The 11,296-nt window shown below is 44.9% G+C and overlaps 1 long non-coding RNA gene across 1 annotated transcript in view; it reads left to right on the top strand.

Moving 5' to 3' along the window:
- The first annotated feature begins 11,114 nt into the window (after positions 1 to 11,114).
- The window catches only part of LOC140485887 (uncharacterized), a 76,336-nt gene continuing 76,154 nt past the window's right edge, over positions 11,115 to 11,296 (top strand). Inside the window, exon 1 of the long non-coding RNA XR_011962466.1 lies at positions 11,115 to 11,162. This is a non-coding gene — a long non-coding RNA (uncharacterized lncRNA). The remainder of the gene's footprint in view (positions 11,163 to 11,296) is intronic.

Raw genomic sequence — 11,296 nt, 5'->3', positions numbered from 1 at the left:
CTTCAACCAGGATTCTCGCCCACCCTCTGACGACCCCTTCTCCCACTTCCAACACACCCCATCCACCTGGACACCCAGTGCTGGCCTCTTACCTGCCCTCGATCTCTTCATAGCCAACTGCCGCTGCGACATTAACCGCCTCCACCCCTCTCACCCACTCCAAACTCTCACCCTCGGAACGTGCAGCCCTCCACTTCCTCCGTTCCAACTCCAACCTCACTATCAAACCGGCAGACAAGGGAGGCGCGCTAGTAGTTTGCCGCACTGACCTTTCCACCGCTGAGGCTAAACGCCAGCTCGCAGACACCTCCTCCTACTGCCCCCTTGACCATGACCCCACCTCCCACCACCAAACCATCATCTCCCAGACCATCCATAACCTCATCACCTCAGGGGATCTCCCATCCACCGCCTCCAACCTCATAGACCCACAACCCCGCACCACCCATTTCTACCTCCTGCCCAAAATCCACAAACCTGACTGCCCCGGCCGACCCATTGTCTCAGCCTGCTCCTGCCCCACCGAACTCATCTCTGCATACCTCGACACAGTCCTGTCCCCCTCCAAGAACTCCCCACCTACGTTTGGGACACCACCCACGCCCTCCACCTCCTCCATGATTTTCACTTCCCTGGTCCCCAACGCCTTATCTTCACCATGGACATCCAGTCCCTGTACACCTCCATCCCCCATCACGAAGGACTCAAAGCCCTCCACTTCTTCCTTTCCGCCGAACCAACCAGTACCCTTCCACTGACACCCTCCTTCGACTGACTGAACTGGTCCTCATCCTGAACAACTTCTCTTTCCAATCCTCCCACTTCCTCCAAACCAAAGGAGTAGCCATGGGCACCTGCATGGGCCCCATCTATGCCTGCCTCTTCGTCGGATATGTGGAACAGTCCATCTTCCGCAGCTACACTGGCACCACCCCACACCTTTTCCTCCGCTACATCGATGACTGTATTGGCGCTGCCTCGTGCTCCCACGAGGAGGTTGAACAGTTCATCCACTTTACCAACACCTTCCACCCTGACCTCAAATTCACCTGGACCGTCTCAGACTCCTCCCTCCCCTTCCTAGACCTCTCCATTTCTATCTTGGGCGACCGAATCGACACGGACATTGACTATAAACCGACCGACTCCCACAGCTACCTAGACTACACCTCCTCCCACCCTGCCCCCTGTAAAAACGCCATCCCATATTCCCAATTCCTTCGTCTCCACTACATCTGCTCCCAGGAGGACCAGTTCCAATACCGTACAACCCAGATGGCCTCCTTCTTCAAAGACCACAATTCCCCCCCAGACGTGATCGACGATGCCCTCCATTGCATCTCCTCCACTTTCCACTCCTCCGCCCTTGAGCCCCGCCCCTCCAATCGCCACCAGGACAGAACCCCACTGGTCCTCATCTACCACCCCACCAACCTCCATATACATCGTATCATCCGTTGTCATTTCCACCACCTCCAAACAGACCCCACCACCAAGGATATATTTCCCTCCCCTCCCCTATCAGCGTTCTGAAAAAACCACTCCCTCCGTGACTCCCTCATCAGGTCCACACCCCCCACCAACCCAACCTCCACTCCCGGCACCTTCCCCTGCAACCGCAAGAAATGCAAAACTTGCGCCCACACCTCCCCCCTTACTTCCCTCCAAGGCCCCAAGGGATCCTTCCATATCCACCACAAATTCACCTGCACCTCCACACACATCATTTATTGCACCCGATGTGGCCTCCTCTATATTGGGGAGACAGGCCGCCTACTTGCGGAACGTTTCAGAGAACACCTCTGGGACACCCGGACCAACCAACCCAACTACCCTGTGGCTCAACACTTCAACTCCCCCTCCCACTCCACCAAGGACATGCAGGTCCTTGGACCCCTCGATCACCAGACCATAGCAACACGACGGTTGCTATCTTCTGCCTAGGAACCCTCCAACCACAAGGGATGAACTCAGATTTCTCCAGTTTCCTCATTTCCCCTCCCCCCACCTTGTCTCAGTCAAATCCCTCAAACTCAGCACCACCTTCCTAACCTGCAATCTTCTTCCTGACCTCTCCGCCCCCACCCCCACTCCGGCCTATCACCCTCACCTTGACCTCCTTCCACCTATCATATTTCCAACGCCCCTCCCCCAAGTCCCTCCTCCCTACCTTTTATCTTAGCCTGCTGGACACACTTTCCTCATTCCTGAAGAAGGGCTTATGCCCGAAACGTCGATTCTCCTGCTCCTTGGATGCTGCCTGACCTGCTGCGTTTTTCCAGCAACACATTTTCAGCTCTGTACAAAGAAAGCTACCTGGTAATTAAATGAGAAGAGGTTCTTGTACTTTATTGTATGTCAGCAACTAGGTACAAATTATACTGACCTGATAGTCATTGTTACTGTAACTATGAGGGGGACCCTGATGTTACTCCTTTCAGGTCCAAAGTTGTTAGTCCTCACCTACTTCGCCTACCTATTGCATTCCCAGCTCCCTTCCTCAAGCCCCACTCCCTCTTATTTATTTCGCAGCCCCCTTGGGCCACCCCCTCATTCCTGATGAAGAGTTTATGATTGAAACATTGATATTCCTGCTTCTCGGATGCTGCCTGACTGGCTGTGCTTTTCCAGCACCACTCTTTGACTCTGATCTCCAGCATCTCACTTTCTCCCAGTCCTCATCAAACCCCCTGCTCTGAGCACTTAGGATGCAATCGTATTGTATGGTGATTAAAACATTCCTACCATTAGTCCCTTTGGACCCCTATGTCATTATGCAATAGATATCACATTTTAGAGTTTATATTGCTTTCACAATATCAAGAGCCTCTTTATTTCTTGAAGGTATAAGTGGATTTTCTGGCATGTCTTTGAGGAGAAAGTGAGGACTGCAGATGCTGGAGATCAGAGCTGAAAATGTGTTGCTGGAAAAGCACAGCAGGTCAGGCAGCATCCAAGGAGCAGGAGAATCGACGTTTCGGGCATCAGCCCTTCTTCAGGAATCAAGAAGAAGGGCTGATGCCCGAAATGTCGATTCTCCTGCTCCTTGGATGCTGCCTGACCTGCTGTGCTTTTCCAGCAACACATTTTCAGCTCGTTTCTGGCATGTCTCTCAACATCTGTGATCCATCTATTTTCTTCCGTTGATCTTTATTTATTGCCTATGTTTCTGAAGCTACATAAGAGTGAGTAGAATGCAGCATCTTGAGTTTTTTTTCCCCTCATTCTTGTTGTTAACACCTGATTCATCTTCACCTAATTCCCTCTGGCTATTATCCATCCTTCTTCTAAGCTCTGCATTGGTTCTGCACCTTCCTTCACGTTGAAGTTAAAAGAAAATATGGCTGTAGTGCATATTAATCTGAACAGATGGCAGGGCAAAGACAAGGTGTCAGAGTGATAGCCACAAAACTGAAGGCATCATTTGTCCATGTGAGCAATGGGAAAACTCCCTTGGGGCTGCCCGGGGTACAAGAGGCTTGTGAGGAACCTTCTTCTCAGGGTGTGAGAGCAGGTGATCGGGAGGTCAACTCGCCGGGTCTGAATCTGATGTTCGGGCAGCAGTGCCACAAAAAATGTCTGAACAACCTCACATGGGTTGCTATCATCAATGATTCTCCTGCTATCTCTTACTGACCATAACACCAGTCTCTTATGCTGCCCTCTTCACTACACTCCAATCACTCACTCAGTCGCACTCCCTGAAACTCAGGACTCAGGCCTAACATCCAGATAATGCAGCTTACCTTCACCCACAGACCCATCAGTACAGCAAGCCTTATGTCTAACTTTCTCTTGCTTCACATACCGACACCTATTCAACATTAGCTGGCACATCACCCAAACGCAGCAACTGGCATTTAGTTCTCTCTTTTACAGTACAACATGACACGTAAAAGAAGAGACTATGAGAATGAGAGGGGACAAAAACCCTTGCATCTCCTGAGTTCTTCAGAGAAGACAACGGCACTTTAAAAAGGGGGAAGAGAGACAATGGTAGAAACCAGATGGTCAGAAAAAGACACAGCAGTGAATTTGCCCAGTTACTGCCTTTGCTGTTTGAGTTCATGTATCTCTGGACATTGAAGCGCGTCTAAGCAAAATGAACAAACAGTGAAATTCACCGGTGACCTTAGAGAAACCTGTGGGGGAGAGCTCACAGCACAGCAGAAGCTAGCTACATAATTTTTAAGTCAGCTGTATACGATATTGGTTACACCACTTTTGGAATACTGCATGTAACTCCGGTCTCCCTCCTATTGGAAGGATGTTGTGAAACTTGGAAGAATTCAGAAAAGATTTTTGCCAGGGTTGCCCGAAAGGATGTTGCCGGGGTCAGAGGGTTTGAGCTACAGGGAAAGGTTGAATAGGCTAGGGCTGTTTTCCCTGGAGCATTGGAGGCTGAGGGGTGGCCTTATCGAGGTTTATAAAATCATAAGGGGCATGGATAGAGTAAGTAGATAAGGTCTTTTCCCTGGAGTGGGGGAGTCCAGAACCAGAGGGCATAGGTTTAGGGTGAGAGGGGAAAGATATAAAAGGGATGTAAGGGGCAACTTTTTCACGCAGAGGGTGGTGCATATATGGAATGAGCTGCCAGAGGAAGTGGTGGAGGCTGGTACAATCACAACTTTAAGAAGACATCTGTGTGGGTATATAAATAGGGAGGATTTAGAGGGATGTGGGCCAAGTGCTGGCAAATGGGACAAGATTAATTTAGGATATCTGGTTGGCATGGACGAGTTGGACCAAAGGGTTTGTTTCTGTGCAGTGCATCTCTGTGACTCTAAGTGCACAGTGTACCTGGTAAACCTGATAAAGAATGTAATTGCAATACTGAGATAGTTGCATACCTGACTTGAAAAGGAACTCTTTCTAAACTAAACAATATAACCTACCAATTGATGATAGCTTTATAGTCACCATTATTAAATTTAACTATCCATTCCAGAATTGTTAATTTAATTCAAAATTCACCAACTGCCTTATGAGGCTTGAACCTATACCCTGAGATCATTGACCTCAATTTACTGGATTGCTAATGAAGTCTCACTACCACAACACCATCATCACCTTATTTGCAGCGCTCCTTCCAGTTTCAATCCACTTAAATCACTTAAATTGGAGTCAGAAGCAGAAGGAGTAAATTAATTTTATTGGTATACATTTTTCATTCCAATTTTACAAGTTCATTGTCCTCCTACTCTAGCCTGCCAAAAGCCTATATAATGCAGTTTGAAAATCAAATCTCTGTAGCGTCTACTTCATATTAATATCATTTCAGTTTTCTTGCAGTGTAAATGTGACTTGAATCTGAACACATTGTGTCTGTTTCTAATCAAGCTCTCTCAAGTGTCTGCATATGTGAAGGAGATCATTGCACTGCTAACTTTGCTCTGCTTTTCCTAACACTGTTTTCAATGGCCAAAGATTGCATTATGTGCTGAAGGTGTCAAGCATGCGCAAACTGATGAACTTTTCAAAGAATGTAAATGCAATACGGTTCCCTGAGATAATTGCATACCTGATCGGAAAACAAATTCTGCTCTAAACAAAATAACATTACCAACTTGCTTGTATAATTCTTTTAGAAGTCCTGATCCAAGCCTAGAATCCTGCCTGATGTTTTCAAAACAGCAAAAAGAGCCAGTCTTCCACTGAATTGCTTCCAGGTACTATATAAATGAAAGTACTTTATATGTGAAGTTTGCCTTTTAGTGTTTACTGTCTTTGCATTAAATTGCTGTTTAATAACTTGAATGAATTACAGTGCAATGATATACAGGAAGACTGTTTTTCCTCCACAATTATTTGTAATGTAGGCTTTGAAAAATAGCCTTTCTGGATCATTCACTATTTTCATGACAAAACCATGCCCAGCTTTTGGACCATTTGAGAAATCTGTTTCACATTGATATGTTTATTGTCCTCTAAAACAATGATGTTACTCTAATTGACTTCCTGAGCCTAAAATACAATTGTGTGCCACAAAATCACCTTCTCACACAACGTACAATAATAGCAAATATGTCCCATTCTACAAAATAGTTTGGTTTGCCAGTACATCTGTCTGGTCTATCATGCAGAAAGTTTGTTGCTCTGATATGATGAAGCAATGAGTTTCCTCCATATGTTTTGATTTTTTTGTTTTGTTTCCTTCTTAATGCCTCCTGAATAATGGTCAGTTCTGCAATGTCCACTACACCAGGTTTGCCAGATATAGGTTAGGAATTTCCAAGATTAGTTTACTCAGGATGTTTAACAAACATTAAAGGAAGAAACATTTTTGTCACATGGGCAGGCCAGCTCATGATGATGTCTGAGCTGCTATTCATGATGAAGGTTCTTCTTAACCATCCTCCTTAAGCATAGGAAATTACAGGGCCTCTTTGGTCCAATGAGGTTGAGGAAAACCACTCCCTGGTCTAACTAGAAGGTTCTCTTGTCATTAACAAGATTTGGTTCACTGCATGTTAGCAACTAGGTTACATTGATGTGATAGACACTGTAAGAGGGACCTTTGAGGAGGATCAGTCATTCGGTATCACTCCTTCCCAATCCTACGATGTTCATTAGTCCGTTGACATCCTTGCCATGAGTGGTGCCTCTGGCACTTTTCAGAATAAACCCTGTCAGAGCTTAGACCACAATTTTGGCCAAATGTCTATGCTGGGTTTCACAGCTAGCATTGAGGAGATATTGTGCTGACTTGCTCAATCATTTATTGCCTTTTGCTGTGATTATATTGGTTGTTGCTTCAGAGCCAGCAAATGTGATAAATGATATTATTGATAGTGGCAGGAACATTGTTTTTCACAGAATATCATTATTTGGAAAATTTAAAATATTGGTTTTTCATGTGAATGAGCATTCTGCTCCTGGGACAGTCTGAATGACATTTTACAAATTATTGCATGTAATCCCTCCACTGCACTTTGATACTGGAACTTTGGTTCAGATCTAAAAGTCCTTTGAAACTAGTGTGAATGAAGAAACTTTTTAAGGGTCTTACAATGTATAGAGGAACAGTGAACACTTCTCTTGGCCTGTGTGGGATGGTAGTTTACAGTGTGAAGTTGGAGAACAGTACTGCAATATGCTCGGAGTAGATTTTCTATGCTGGAGCTAATGATCTATTCTCCACTTTCCTACTGTCTTCCAATGACAATAGTGTTTCTGTCAAATTACAGGTAGCTGTGAGTCAATGATAACACTCCTGGCTTTAACTGAGGATGTTGCAGGTTCAAGTTGCACTTCAGAGACTGGAGTGCATTCTTCTAGGCTGACTCTTCAGTGTGATGAAAGGGGAGGCAATGGCCTAGTGATAGTATCGCTAGACTATTAATCCAGAAATTCAGCTAATTTATGGCGATCTGTGTTCAAATCCTGCCACGGCAGATGGTGGAATTTGAGTTCAATTTTAAAAATCTGGAATTAAGGATCTGCTAATGACCATAAAACCATTGTTGATTGTTGGAAAACCCCCATCTGGCTTACTAATGTCCTTTGAGGAAGGAAATCTGTCATCCTCACATGGTCCGGCCTACATGTGACACCAGATCCACAGTGATGAGGATCACTCTCAATTTCCTTCTGAAATGGACTAGCAAGCCATTCAGCTGTACCAGCCACGAATGAAACTGCATGGATCACCTGGCATCAACCTAGGCACCAGCAAAACCAACAGCAAAAATAACCCTGTCAGCACTGCAAAGCCCTCCTCACTAACATCTGGGGTCTCTTGCCAAAATTGGGAGAGCTGTCTCACAGGTCAGTTAAGCAACAGTCTGACATAGTCATACTAACAGAATCATACCTTACAGACAATGTCCCAGACACCACCATCACCATCCCTGGATAGGTCTTGTTCCATCGGCAGGAGAGACCAGGCAGAGGTGGCAGCACAGTGGAGTACAGTCAAGAGAGAGTTGCCCTGGAAGACATCAACATTGACTCTGTTCCTCTTGAAGTCTCATGGCTTTAGGTTAAACATGGGCAAGGAAACATCCTGCCGAGAACAGTGTACAGTCCTCACTCGACTGATGAATTAATTCTCCTCCATGTTTAAAATACATGGAGGAAACACTAAGGATGGAAAGGGCACAAAGTGTACTCTGGCTGGGGGATTTTAATGTTCACCAAGTACTACTGATTGAGCTGGTCAGGTCCTAAAGGACATATTTGCCAGACTGGGTCTGTGGCAAGGAAACAAGAAGAAGGAAAAACATATTTGACCTCATCCTTACCAATCTGCCAACTGTAGATGCATCTGTTCATGACACTGTTGGTAAGAATGACCACCACAACAGTCCTATTGAAGATGAAGTCCCATCTTCACATTGAAAATAACCTCCATCGTGTTGCTTGCCACTATCACCATGCTAAATGGGACAGACTTCAAACAGATCTAGCAACTCCAGACTGGGCATCCATGATGTGCTGTGGACTATCAACAGCAGCAGAATTGTATTCCAGCACAATCTGGAACCTTATGGCCCAGCATAACCATTACCATTAAGCCAGTGGATCAACCCTGGTTAAATAGAGATTGCAGGAGGGTATGGCAGGAGCAGCACCAGGCACACCTGAAAATGAGGTGTCAACCTGGTGAAACTACCAAACAGGACTACTTACATGCCAAACACCAGAAGCAGCAAGTGACAGACAGAACTAAGCAATCCCACAACAAATAAATCAAAGCTCTGCAATCCTGCTACATCAAGTTGAGAATGGTGGATAATTAAACAACTCATTGGAGGAGGATGCTCCACAAATATCCCCATTCTCAGTGATGGAAGAAACCAGCACCTCTGTGAAAAAAGTAAGGTTGAAACATTTAGCAATCTTCAGCCAGGAGTGCCGAGTAGATGATTTATCTCGGCCTCCTCCAGTGGTCCTCAGCATTACAGATACCAGTCTTCAGCCAATTCAATTCACTCTGTGATATCAAGACATAGATGGAGACACTGGATACTGCAAACGCTATAGGCCTGACAAGATTCTGCCTTGTGCTCCAGAACTTGCTGCTCCCCTAGCCAAGCTCTTCCAGTACAGATACAACACTGGTATCTACCCAACAATGTGGGAAATAGCCCACGTGTGTCCTGTACACAAAAAACAGGACAAATCTAACCCAACTAATTATTGCCCTATCAGACTACTCTTTATCATCAGTAAAGTGATGGAAGGCATCATCAATAGTGCTATCAAGCAGCACCTGCTCAGCAATAATTTGCTCCGTGATGCCCAGTATGGATTCTGCTTGGGCCACTCAGCTCCTGACCTCATTACAGCCTTGTCTCAAAATGGACAAAAGAGCTAAATTCCAGAGGTGAGGTGAGAGTGACAGCCTTTGACATATAGGTCACATTTGACTGAGTGTGGCATCGAAGAGCCCTAGCACAACTGAATTAATGAGTATCATGGGGCAAACTCTCCACAGGTTGGAGTCATACCTTGCACATAAGAAGATGATTGTTGTCTTTGGAGGTCAGTTACCTCAGCTCCAGGAAATCTCTGCAGGAGTTCCTTCGCCTTACCTTTTGCACCGATGTGCTGAAGCCCAACCATCTTCAGCTGCTTCCCTCAATGACCTTCCCTCCATCATAAGGTCAGAAGTGGGGATGTTTGCTGACGATTGCACAGTGTTTAGCACCGTTTGCCTCTCCTCAGATACTGAAGCAGTCCATGTTAAAATGCAACAAGATCTGGACAATATCTGGGCTTGAGCTGGCAAGTGGCAAGTAACATTCGTGCCACACAAATGACAGGTAATGACCATCACTAATAAGAGACAATCTAACCACTACCCCTTGACATTCAATGGTGTTACTATCACTGAAACCTGACTATCAACATCCTCAGGGTTATCATTAACCAGAAACTCAACTGGACTCATCTCATAACACAGTGGCTACAACAGCAGATCAGAGGCGAGGAATATTGCAGTGAGTAACTCATCTCCTGACTCCCCATAGTGTGTCCTCCATCTAAAAAGTACAATCAGGAGTGTGATGGAACACTCCCCACTTGCCTGGATGAGTGCAGCTCCAACATCACTCAAGAAGCTTGACACCATCCAGAACAAAGCAGTACTCTTGGTTGGCACTAGATCCACAAACATCCAATCCCACCACCACTGATGCTCAGTAGCAGCAGCGTGTACTATTTACAAGATGCACTGCAGATATTCACCAAAGATTCTCAGTCAGTACCTTCCAAACACATGACCACTTCCACCTAGAAAGACAAAGGCAGCAGATACATGGGAAGACCACCATCTTCAAGTTCCCCTCCAAGACAGTCACTATCCTGACTTGGAAGTATATCGTTGTTCCTTCACTGTTGTCAGATTAAATTCACTCCCTAATGGCATTGTGGGTCAACCAAGAGCAGATGGACTGCAGCAGACAAAGAAGGCAGCTCGACATCATCATCTTAAGTGTAATGAGGAGTGTTCAAAAATTCTGGCCAGCGATGCCCACATCCCACAAATAAATGGTTTAAAAGTGCTACATAAGACATTAAAACCTGTGACTTCCCTGTAGGTAGATGTAAATGATCCAGGACACTATTCCAACCAGGGCAGGGGATGTACCCCCACTGCCTTGGCCACTATTTGTCCTTCAATTGGTTTTTACAAAGAGGTATTATCTGGCATCGCTGGTTGGAATCTTGCTCTGTCTTTCCTATGTTATAAAAATAACACTATTCAAAAGTACTTTATTGACTACCACCACATAATAAAATTATACTATTCAAGACTAGTTAAAATGGGAAATAGGTATAGTTCTATTGAAAATAATTAAACCAGAATTGATATGCTTCATTTAGTTGGAAGTTTTATTTTATCCTTAAATATCTTTATATTCTTATTAAATGTTCCAAGCTCACTGAGGTAAGGAATACTGCCATATATTGTTGACTGCATGATTTAAACTTAACTTGCATTAAAGGTTGTTATTAGTAATAGAATTCTTTCATATAAATCCTATGCATGAATTGTAAACACCAGAATAAGTGTATTTCCTATTGTACTTAATAGCTGATTATTCAATTTCTAGTGAATCAGAAAGAGGTGGGGATGTGATTTTAAAAACTGTCTTCTGGGAATGTATCTCTGGACCGTCACACCTCTGAGATTCTCTTGGATGTTCAAAGAGAAGGTAAGAGGGATGGGAAAAGGTATCTTCTCATTTCAAATTAAAAGCGTTTAACCTCCTTCAGGAGCTTGTTAACCAGGCTGGGAAGGTGAAATGAAATTTGAAAATCTTAACGCAGTGCCCAGTTTGGTGCACAG

Source organism: Chiloscyllium punctatum, chromosome 15, assembly GCF_047496795.1.
Source record: "Chiloscyllium punctatum isolate Juve2018m chromosome 15, sChiPun1.3, whole genome shotgun sequence".
NCBI classification, from domain to species: Eukaryota; Metazoa; Chordata; class Chondrichthyes; order Orectolobiformes; family Hemiscylliidae; genus Chiloscyllium; species Chiloscyllium punctatum.
The sequence above is the reverse complement of the archived record's forward strand: the minus strand, read 5'-3'. Positions and strand labels throughout refer to the sequence as shown.